At 46.6% G+C, this 12,100-nt stretch overlaps 1 protein-coding gene across 2 annotated transcripts in view; it reads right to left on the bottom strand.

Annotated features, from left to right (window-relative positions):
- Window positions 1–9,567, bottom strand: part of arhgap32b (Rho GTPase activating protein 32b) — a 539,127-nt gene extending 529,560 nt beyond the window's left edge. The window contains exon 1 of one of the 2 annotated variants that reach the window (XM_078530751.1): window positions 9,468–9,567. The gene's annotated coding sequence lies outside the window, so the exon portion shown is untranslated. The remainder of the gene's footprint in view (window positions 1–9,467) is intronic. The other variant, XM_078530768.1, reaches the window with a different exon arrangement.
- Window positions 9,568–12,100: the final 2,533 nt, after the last annotated feature.

Genomic DNA, 12,100 nt, shown 5'->3' with positions numbered 1-12,100 from the left:
GCTTCCAGTTCTCTGAACTGTAATTCCCCTTACCCTGAACCTCTGATGTTGTACACAAAATAAGCAATGTTGTGACAGAAGTGCAGCTCTGTTATGTATCAAACAGGATCTTTCTGTACTTTATGCTTCACGATAAACCAGCGTGATTCAAAACATTGGCTTCTGAGAGTTACATTCTTAAGAGTTAGCTCCAGTGGCAAGAAAGACAATATTACATAGGATATACAGCACAAAAACCTCCTCCCACCTACACAAAACTGACTAAAGATTAGCTTCATGAGAAACTGGTCACTGTCTGTATTCAAAATGTAATCAGGTCAAGACTGTTTGACCAGCCCTCATGTTTCTTTTAATGTTAATGTATCAAATTTACAAATTCTTATCAGATATTGTGAATGTTGGTCCAACAATCTCTGGAATGGGGCCATGCACGGTGAGCAACATGAACGGTATCTTTTCCCTAAGCACCGTATAGGCACCACAAATTGTTGGATAGTAGAACAAAATGTGCAAATATTGTTACTTATTCCAAAATTATCTTCTGAAAGAAACCTATCTAATCTGCATTTCTGACTGTCGAAGCAGCTTTGCATCCTGAGAATGACTGCCTTCTGACATTAATAGAACTGTGAATAACAAAGCTGGCACAAAAATATTGCTACGAGATATAAAAGAAAGTTTAATAAAGCTCTAGGAACAATTTACCACCTGCTAGCATGAAATGTCATAGTTTTATTTGTTCCTTGGTCTCCAAGATTGAGTTTCATGTCAGGACCATAAATCAGGGTACTTACAATATGAATTACCAGCCCTAAATAGCAACAGAGAGATTAACTTCATATATACAGTGCAAACACCATCACCTACAAGTTCTCCTCCAAGTCACTCTGACTTGGAGCTATATCACCGTTCCTCCATCATTGCTGTGTCAAAATCCTGGAATTCACCCCTTAACAGCACCATGAGTGTACCTACACTACACTGACTGCAGTGGTTCAAGAAGGAGACTCACCACCTTCTCAAGGGCCTACATTACAACAATGACGACACTTTAACCGTACCTCATTGGCTGTGAGGCATTTGGGGAAAGAATGAGGGCACAAATTTCTCCCATTTTTTTCATTCAGGCTTGGAGGAGGGAGGAGAAAGAAGTGAATGCCACCACAATTGGGGAGGGAGAAGTGGAAAGAGAAGATTGGAATGAGACCTAGTTGAGGTAGGAGACTTACCCAAGGAGGCAGGGAGTGAGTGAAAGAGCATGAAACTGAGGAGATGGAATTCAATGATAGGGAGGGATAACACCAGGATGTGGGGGAGTGGGCTCAGGCTATGTTGTCAAGACAAAATCCCATGCCCATTAATACAACTGACAGACTAAATGTCTGCTATACTGAGACACATCCAGTGTGCCTTGAAAGAATTGCATATCCTTTTCCAATGCAAATTCACAGAAACAAGCTAATTATTTAATATTAAAAACTTAGTTTCCTTCACAATGTAAAAGCAATAATGCCAGGTGGTCAGTATGAGTCGGCAGAATTCCCAGGCTGCAAACAATACACCCTTCATCTGTGCAGCTTCCAGGTCAAGGGGCAGGCCTCTGCATTGTCCTTCAGTTAGTTGAAAAACACAGAACATTTTTTCCACGAAACACATCAGAAAACTGCTCCATTTAGGGGCAGTAGTTATGGGATCTTAAAGCAAACTTCACTGTGACTATTTGTAACTACGTTGGACACTCAATGTATAATTTAAAATGCTATAAGTTATTGGTAAAAAGACAGATAGCTCCCCCCAACTCAAATTATTGCAACCCAACCGAGCTCAACCCCCTCTCACTACTCTTAAAAAGGTTCAAACCCCCACCTTCCTCATCCACCTCCACCCAACCTCTTCCCCTCACCCCTCTACAACTTTAAACATGTCAATCCAGTCGTTATACACTCCATGTATCAGTGATGGTATCTGTAAAATTCGCACCATCTAAAGTAAATCTGAGCACATGCCCTGCTCATATACACTGCTGATCCTCCACCAGTTAATGCCCAGCCTTCAGCATGCTTGGCAGGGAGTGACCTGCACCCAACACTGCACCAGTGTCCAATAGCAGTTACGGGATACTGCCCAGGCTCAACTTCATTGTCGAGTTTCCACTTTCCCCTCCAAGGAAAACGTGCAGTTATCCTCTGCAGTTATCAACAGTCCCAGCACGAGGAACTGAGCGAGTGGGAAACTGAACCATGAAAAAGCACCAGCAATCTCACCCTACTCCCCTGACACACAAACTCGTCCAGTGTCAGTCATGACTCATAGTAACACTCTTGCCTCTGAGTCAGAGGTTGAGAGGTCAAGATTCACTCCAAGATTTGAGCACAAGGATCAAAACTGGCATTGAGGGTACGGTGCACTGCTGGAGGCACTGGGTTTCAGGTGAGATATTAAACCCAAGTTCCAATCTGCCCTCTCAGGTGAACATAAAGGTCCCAGGGCACTTTTTTTTTAAGAAGAGCAGGGAAATTATCCTCAGAATCCTGGCCCTTAATCAACATCACAAAAATAGATTATCTGATCATTATAACATTGCTAATTATGAGTGTTTGCTGTGCCCACATTGGACACCACGTTTCCTACATTTCAACTAATTTCAAAAGTACTTCATTGGTTGTAAAGCAATTTGAGATTTCCTTTGGTCATGAAAGGTACTGTATAAATTGAAAGTCTTAATTAATTTATAATCTCTTGAGATATTTATATTCTGTACCCAGCCCCAATTCTCAGTCAAAGGCCTACTCCAGGTCTCCGTCCCTCTGTAAGTAGACAAAAAAGACCTAGTGACACTCCTGGATTTTCACAAACTCAGTCTAAACCTCTCGTCATAGAAAACCTGTATTCCAACATTCCACAACACAGCTGTACTCCAACTGCTGTTCGCCATCTTAAAACAACAAAGCCACAGTACCTGCTGCACACCTGTACATCAGTTAAAATATAATCTGTCTATGCACCTTAAACTATGGGCATGAGGTGTCAGCTGTGGCTCAGTCCATAGCACCCTCGCCTTTGAATCAGAAGGTTGTGGGTTCATGTCCCACTCCCGGAAACCAAGAACTGTGATTGTACTCAAAAGAGTTGCAATCTGTGACTGTTGATAACTCGAAAGAATTTTAAACTATGAGCATTTATTTAGTTTAAGTTATCTTCCTATTTAACCCTGAGCTGAACTTCTGACTCCATATCCTCTACATTACCAAGTCTGACTACTCCCACAACTCCCAACTTCACCCCTGCCTCAACTCATCTGTTGCTGAAACCCTCATCCATGCCTTTGTTCCTTTGAGATTCAACTATTGCAATGCTCCCCTGCTGGCCTCCCAACTTCTACTCTCTGTAAACTCATCTAAAACTCTGCTGACCCTAGCCTAACTTATACTAAGTCCCTTTCACCCATCACTCCTGTGCTCACTGACTTACATTGGCTCCCAGTGCAGCAATGTGCTGATACTAAAACTCTCATCCTAGTTTCCAAATCTCTCCATGGTTTCACCGCTCCCTATCTCTGTAAACTCCTCCAACTGTAAAACCCTCTGACATATGTACTTTCAGCTCAGGTTTCTTGTTCGACCCCAAATTTACTCACTTCACTATTGGTAGTCAGGCTTTCAGCCCTCCGAGACCTAAGCTCTGGAATTTCCTCTCTTAACCTCTCTCTCTCTCTCTCCTCCCTAACTCTATGACCAAGCTTTTGGTGAACTGTCCTAATGTCTCCTTCTATGGCTCTATGTTATTGTTTGTCTGATTATGAACCTGTGAAGTGCTTTGGGATGTTTTCCTATGTTAAGTGTTTATGATCTGAAATACACCGCCTGAAACAGTGTCAGAAGCAGATTCATAGAATTACATAGAGCATTAAGCCGAAGTATAGGCTCTTTGATGCGAGTGATGTACGTCAGTGTTTATACTCCATGTAGCCATTTTCCCTCGTGCTTATTTAACTTCTCCTTAAATCCATTAAATGCTATTCACAGAATTGTTACAGTGCAGAAAGAGGCCATTCGGCCCATCATGCCTGTACAGCTCACTAAATGAGCAGTTCATATAGTGCCATTCTTCCATCTTCTCCCCATAGCCCTGCACATTCTCCATTCAGATAACAACCTAATTGTTTTGAATGCTGCAACTGAACCTTCTTACAGCACATGATCAGGCAGTTGCTGTGTGGGTATAGGTTTTTCTCAGGTCACTTTTGCTGCTCTTGCCAATTATTTTAAATCTGTGCCCTCTCATTTTCAATCAGTTCACAAGTGGTAAGTTTCTGCCTCTGTCCAGATCCCTCATGATTTTGAATGCCTCTATCAAATCTCCTCTCAGCCTTCTTTTCTCCAAGGAAAGCAGTTCCAACTTTTCCAATCTACTTTCATAAATGAAGTTCCTCATCCCAGGAACTATTCTCATGAATCTTTTCTACACTCTCTCCAATGCCTTCATATCTTTCCTAAAGCATGGCGCCCAGAATTGGACTCAATACTCCAACTGAGGCCAAACTAGTGTCTTATGCAAGTTCAACCTCTTGTACTTTATGCCCCTATTAATACATATTAGGATTCTGTATGCTTTATTAACTGTTCTCTCAACCTGTGCTGCCACCTTTAATGACTTATGTACATATTATCCAGGTCCCTCTGACCTGCATCCCCTTTAGAGTTGTACCCTTTATTTTCTACTGTCCATGTTCTTCCTACAAAAATGAATCACTTCACATTTCTCTGCACTGAAATTCATTTTGCCACCTGTCCATCCATTCTACCAATTTGTCTATGTCCTTTTGAAGTTCTACACTGTTCTCCTCAGTGCACAATCTTCCATTTTTCGTATCATCTGCAAACTTGGAAATTGTGCCCTGTACAACAAAGTCTGGGTCATTAATATGCATCAGGAAAAGCAAGGATCCTAACCCTGACCCCTAGGGAACTCCACTACAGACCTTCCTTCAGCCTGAAAAACATCCATTTATAACTATTCTGTTTCCTGTCACTCAGCCAGTTTCATATCCATGCTGCTACTGTGCCTTTTATTCCATGAGCTATAACTTTTCTCACAAGTCTGTTGTGCGGCACTGTATCAAATGCCTTTGGAAGCCCATGTACACCACTTCGACAGCATTACCATCATCAACATTCTCTGATGCCTGTTCGAAAAGCTCTAGCAAGTTAAATGCATTTCCTTAACAAATCCATGCTGGTATTCCTTAATTAGCCCGTATTTATCCATGTGGCTATTAATTTTGTCCTGAATTACTGTTTCTAGAACTTATCCTACCACCAAAATTAAACTGACTGGTCTGTAGTTGCTGGGTTAATCTTTACGCGCTTTCTTGTAACGTTTGCAATTCCCCAGTCCCCTGACATCACTTGAGTCTAAGAAAGGCTGAAAGATTATGGCCAGTGCCTCCGCAATTTCTACACTCACTTCCCTCAGTATATTTGGATGCATCTCACCCACTCCTGGTGCCTTATCAACTATAAGTACAGACAGCCTATCCAAAACCACCACCTTATCAATTTTAAATCCTCCTAGCGTCTGAATTGCCTCTTCTTTCGGCATTGCCTGGGTAGCACCTTCTTCCTTGGTAAAGACAGGTGCAACGTATTCATTTAATACCTCAGCTCTGCCTCCAAGCGTAAATCTCCTTTTTTGCCCCTAATTGCTATACTCCTCCTTTTACCACCCTTTTACTATTTCTATACCTATAAATGACCTTGGGATTCCCTTTTATGTTAGCTGACAGTCTCTTCTCATAGTCCCCTTCTCTTATTTCCTTTCTCACCTTCCCTTTGAACCTTTATTCAGCCTGGTTCTCAATTGTGTTTTCTACCTGACATCTGTCATAAGCACACATTTTTTTCTTTACCTTAATTTCTATCTCTTTTGCTATCCAGGGGAGCTCTGGATTTGTTGGGCCCTACCTTTCCTTTAACTGTGCCTGAACACATTCTCCTTCGAAGGTAGTCCATTGCTCAGCAACTGTTTTTCCTGCCAACCTATGACTCCAGCTTTTTCGGCCCACTCCCATTGCAGTTGGCTTTCCCCCACTTAGTTATTCTCACTCTGGATTGTTCTTTATCATTTTCCACAATCAGCCTAAACCTTGTGATACAATGATCACTTCATTATTCACCTCGGCTACTCCATGTGGTAACGAATTCCACACCATAACCGCTCTCCGGATGAAGAAGGCCCTCCTGAATTTCTTATTCGATTTGCTAGAAACTCTCAAAAAGGAATTTCCTTGAAAAGGAAACATCTGCAGGGCTATAGGGAATGAACAGGGAAGTGAGACTAATTGAATAGTTCTTTCAAAGAGTGGGCACAGCTATAATGTGCCAAATGGCCTCTATGCCATAAGATTCAGTGAATGGAACTACAGTATATAAACATAAATTGTTGACTAATCCACCACAAACTATATGGTGGCTGTGTGTTGACACGTCAGAAGGGACTTCTCTCCAGAGTATCTTTTCACAGAAACAGTGGTTGTGAAAGAGGGAAACAAAGTAAATTTGGCACCAAAAATAATGATCCATTCCCAACCCCCCCAGCCAAGTAGGGTCAGCAAACAGGAATGGAAGGTTCACTGCAATTCATAGAACATTCTGAAAGTCCCACAGAAATTGGCAATTCAAGATCTTACACAAATCTTAACTTCTGTTGGGTTCCTATGACAAGGAAAATAAACCCAACACTGTATATTTATAAACTTTACCCTCATTGCTATTTTATTTTAATCTGGAACTTTTCTCCTGAACAAAGAAAAATTAAGATGGTTGCTACAAGCCACCTGATCACAGGGTTGGCCCTCTGTCTGGGAGCTATTCCCAGGAGTTAAGGGCAAAAGGGTTATTTTCTCAGTTTCTGGAATGTCACACCTCATTATGCCTGGAGAGCTACTATCACACCTGGGACTGTTCAGACCAATTTCAAAGAGAACTACAGGGTTGTCATTTGCATTTGATAAGCCAGCCTTGCTAGCAGAGTCAGTGGGCCTGCCAAGGAAATGGCTTCTCAAACACCAGACCTTCAACATAGATAGCACCCCTTTCAACAACTAATGATGAGACTTCATCAGTCCTGAAACCAAAGTCAATTCCAGGTGCTGAATAAACATCCTTTTTGAAGTTATCGTGGAGAGGGAAGGTCTCATGACCCAAGCCTCCAGCCTTTTGGATAGTTAATACTACATCTGTGGTCGCACACAGCCAGACTCCTGTTTTAACATCAACCGGACAGAACTCCAGCAGCTAGGCTAGGTAAGCAGTCTCAATTGCACAAAGCCTGATCGATTCTAAAAGTCTCTGATCAACACCTGCCAAATGGTCCAAACACAAAAAAGCACCTTGTGCAGCAGCATCATTCATTTCAAGGATTTTGTATGATTTAACCAGTCAGAAATACTTTGGAGCAGAAGCCCACCAAACACCCTCTGGACGCTAGACTTTGGACTCTGGAACTCACGTGAACTAATACCCATTTTTCTGTCGTCTTTAAACTGTAAAACCCCTTTTCTCTGTCCTCCTTTTACTGTGTGAATGTAAGGAGTGTGAAGTGGCAAACACTCTCTTTGTCCGGTTTTGAATGTGTAGAATAGACTTACCTTCTAAATTAATCCTAGCTCTGGATTATTAGTACAATTTGGTCGCAAAAAACAAAGATTGGGAACATTTGTCACTGCTTATTCTTTGAAAAAACAAATTCAAAATACACTGACATTGCAGGAAACACACACCATTCTCACCTGAACTTGAATAAAATCATCATGCTGTAAAACACTCACCCACAGGATATCGTATGCAGATGCCATTTCCTGAATACACCCCCTGCTGAAAAATTCACATCCCCCTCCCCCCTTCTAACCCCCACTCCCCCACCCCCTTCTACCCCCACTCCCCCACCCCCCTCCACCCCCACTCCCCCACCCCCCTCCCCCACCCCCTTCTACCCCCCTCCCCCACCCCCTTCTACCCCCCTCCCCCACCCCCTTCTACCCCCCTCCCCCACCCCCTTCTACCCCCCTCCCCCACCCCCTTCTACACCCCCCATGCTCATACGCTGCAGCACATCTGGATTTATATGTCATCGAAATACTTGCACCCTGAATCAAACACGAATCACCAAGCTCATTCTTGGCTTACTCCAAGTGTCTTCCCACCCAGCGAGCCCCTTCAAGCCCCCACCTCGCACCCTGCTTCTTCCCCACCACCACCGTCCTCGAGTCAGCTCGCCCACACACCCCAACTCCCCAGGCAGCTCACTCCCACACCCCAGCCTCACCACACCCATCCCCCGACAGCTCGCTCCCACACCCCAGCCTCACCACCCCCATCCCTCGACAGCTCGCTCCCACACCCCAGCCTCACCAGTCCCATCCCCATCCCCCGACAGCTCGCTCCCACACCGCAGCCTCACCACCCCCATCTCCAACCAGCTCGCTCCCACAGCCACAGTGCCCCAGTCAGCTTGGCCCCACAACCCCAACACCCCTCCCCCCAGTCAACTCACCCCAACCACCAAACCCCTCATCCCCCCAACCCCCGCCACCCTACCCCCACGTCCCCCCACCCCTTCTCCCCCTCCTAACCCCCCACGCCCGTCCTACCCCCTCCTACCCCCCACCCCCGTCCTACCCCCTCCTACCCCCACCCCCGTCCTATCCCCCCTCCACCCCCCATCTACCCCCTACCATCTACCCCCCCACCCCCTTCTACCCCCCCACTCCCTTCTACCCCCTCCTACCCCCCACCCCCTTCTACTACCCCCCACTCCCTTCTACCCCCTCCTACCCCCCACCCCCATCCTAGCCCCTCCTCCTCCCCCCCACCACCTCCTACCCCTCTCGCCCCCACCCCCTCCTACCCCCCACCTATTCTACCCCCCTCCTCCCCCCACCCACCCCCTCCTCCCTCCCCCACCCCCTCCTCCGCCCACCACCTTCTACCCCCTCCTCCGCCCACCACCTTCTACCCCCTCCTCCGCCCACCACCTTCTACCCCCTCCTCCGCCCACCACCTTCTACCCCCTCCTCCGCCCACCACCTTCTACCCCCTCCTCCCCCCACCCACCCCCTCCTCCTCCTCCCCCCACCCACCCCCCTCCCCTTCTACCCCCTCCCCTTCTACCCCCCTCCTCCCCCCTCCCTGCTACCCCCTCCTACCCCCCTCCCTCCTACCCCCCTCTTCTACCCCCCTCCGTCCCTTCTCCTACCACCCCCCTCCCTTCTCCTACCACCCCCCTCCCTTCTCCTACCCCTTCTCCCCCCCCCGGCTCCCCCTCATTCCCCCGGCTCCCCCTCCCTGGCCCCCTCATCCCCCCCAGCGCCTCCCGTATCCACCACCGCCCCTGCGGGATTTCTCCGCGATGTCCACACCGCTGTTACTCTCAAACCCACCACCTTTCCCTCACCAAATTCGCCCTACCTGCATTCGCCGGTTCACCCCCCGCCTTACTCGCGGACTCTGTAAGCCGCTCCCGGCTCCATCTCCCTCTCTCTCACTGAGGGAACCGCAAACCTCAAACCGCCAACCGCAGGCAGCGCTAACACGCACAGCTACGCCCATAGCGTCATCACGCACGTTTGTAACCGTCAGCACGCATGGGGGCATGGGGGAGCGTCTACACACGCACCCCCCCCCCCCCACATAGCGTCAGCACGCATTATCCCGCCCACAGCGTCAGCTTGCATTGTCCCGCCCATAGCGTCAGCACGATTTGTCCCGCCCACAGCGTCAGCTCGCATTGTCCCGCCCACAGCGTCAGCTCGCGCAGCCCCTCCTTCTGACAAACAGAATCGAGATTAAGCATTGGTTCATTCATCTTATTTGATGAATCTATTTATCGCTGACAGGTCAGAGCTCTTTATAAAATCTATATTACTCTAAATTTGGGCAGAAATCGGCTGCTTCAGCTGGGCAACCCCCAATGGGGATCTCTAGTGGCCAGGCCTCCTCCCACCAATGGGGATCTCTAGTGGCCAGGCCTCCTCCCACCAATGGGGATTTCTATTGGAAAGCACAGTAGCTTCCTTCACCTTCTCCAAGGGGGGTGAATCTACTCCAGGAAGTGTCTCTCACTCTCTCTTCCCTTCTCCTTGCAATCCTAAACCTCGGAGCTGCACAGTGCCAGGGTTTCCCCATCTCTTAGTGTGAGTGAGATCAAGACTCTGTAGCCCATGTGGTGTAGGTACACCCACACTGCTGTTAGGAAGGGAGTTTCAGGAATTCGACCCAGCAACATTGCAGTATGTTGGCTCTGCGCCATGGCAACCTGGGTTTTTACATGTACCATATTGAATTTCTGAATGGACAATATAATTTGAATTCAATTAAATTGTGGATTGACGATATATTTCCAAGTCAAGATGGCGAGCAGCTTGGAAGGGAACTTGCAGGTGGTGCTGCTCCCAAGCATCTGCTGCCCTTGTCCTTCTAGGTGGTAGAGGTCACCGGTTTGGAAGGTGCTGTCGAAGGAGCATTGATGAGTTGCTGCAGTGCATCTTGTAGATGGTACACACTGCTGCTACTGTGCTTCAGTGTGGATGGAGTGAATGTTAAAGGCAGTGGATGAGGTGCTGATCAAGCGAGCTGCTTGACCTGGATGGTGTGGTGCTTCTGAAGTATTGCTGGAGCTGCACTCATCCAGGCAAATGGAGAGTATTCCATCACACTACTTACTTGTGCCTTGTATATGGTGGATGCACTTTAGGGAGTCAAGAGGTGAGTTACTCTCCACAGAATTCCCAGTCTGCTGTAGCCAAAGCATTTCTATGTCTGTTCCAGTGCAGTTTCTGGTCAGTAATAACTGCCAGGATATTGATATTGGGGGATTCAGCGATAGTAATGCCATTGAATGTCAAGTGGTGATGGTTAGCCTGGGCCTCTGGATTACTAGTCCAGTGATATTACCACCATGCTATCATACCCATCCTCTTTGAGACCTGCTTGCGACAGGGCCGAATGTCCCAAATCCACCAACAGATCCTTTCCCTCCAGCTCCAGCACAAGTCACGCACATCATCCTGTAACTCAAGCAGAACATCAGCATGCAGAGTAAAGTACCTGCAAGTCAATTGCTTCAGGTTCCTTGGCAAGGCAAGATTTTACTTCCAGACTCCTCTCCAGTTGGCACTCTGGAGTCTAGGCACACAGCTATGCTTGACTGATAGGAGTGTGTGCATTTCCCACACTGGGTACACATACTGAGAAAGACATTTAAAAATCCCAAGTTTTAAGAAAAATCGTGTCTTTCGGAATTAATTTGTGAGAGTTTGCATGTCTGAAATAACCAAAACAATGAGCAAAGGCACCGCAGTACACTGAAAACAATCCTTACAGCAAAATTTGCAAGTGCCATGTGACCACATGTCACATGATCAGACATTTTCATTGTCTTACCTCTAGGGACACATTCAAGCTGAATTGCAAACCCTGTGATAAACTCAAGGCCTATATTTGCACAGATGCTCTACTTTATGATTCCAGTATTCCTGCAACAAAACCTGACCTATGGGTTTGCATGGATCCGGCATTGTCAGGGTTAAACAATGATTTCACTTTTCTCCTTTGTTCCCCAACATGCACTGATCATGTGGCAGAAGCATAGGGCACATGACCGAAGGACGCACAGGATTCGATAATGTGCAGCTCCATTCCTGTCCCTACCGTTAGTGAAGGAGAGGCAGGCCGAATGCAGCTATTGCTACTTTACAATACAAAGAGCTAGAAATGAGGGAGCCAGTGGTGGTGTGAGTGACTATCCCATTTTCCTTTATCTAGTGCACCATGTAACCTGGAGCACTGTGAGCAGTTCTGGGCACCTCAAATTCACTTTGGAGGGAGTGCTGTGTAGAATTACCAGAATAATACCTCGACTCCAAGGGTTAAATTATGAAGAAACCAGGGTTCCCTGGAATTTAGAAAGTTTCCAAATATTAAGGAGAAATGATTAGATAGATAGTGAGAACAAATGTCTTTTGGTTGGGGAGTCTATGGTGAAGGAACATAGTCTAAAAATTACAGCCCAGACCTTTTAGGAGTGTAGTTAAGAAACATTA

Source organism: Cetorhinus maximus, chromosome 2 (genome assembly GCF_964194155.1).
Source record: "Cetorhinus maximus chromosome 2, sCetMax3.hap1.1, whole genome shotgun sequence".
Lineage (NCBI taxonomy): Eukaryota > Metazoa > Chordata > Chondrichthyes > Lamniformes > Cetorhinidae > Cetorhinus > Cetorhinus maximus.
This window is presented reverse-complemented; position numbering and strand designations above follow the sequence as displayed.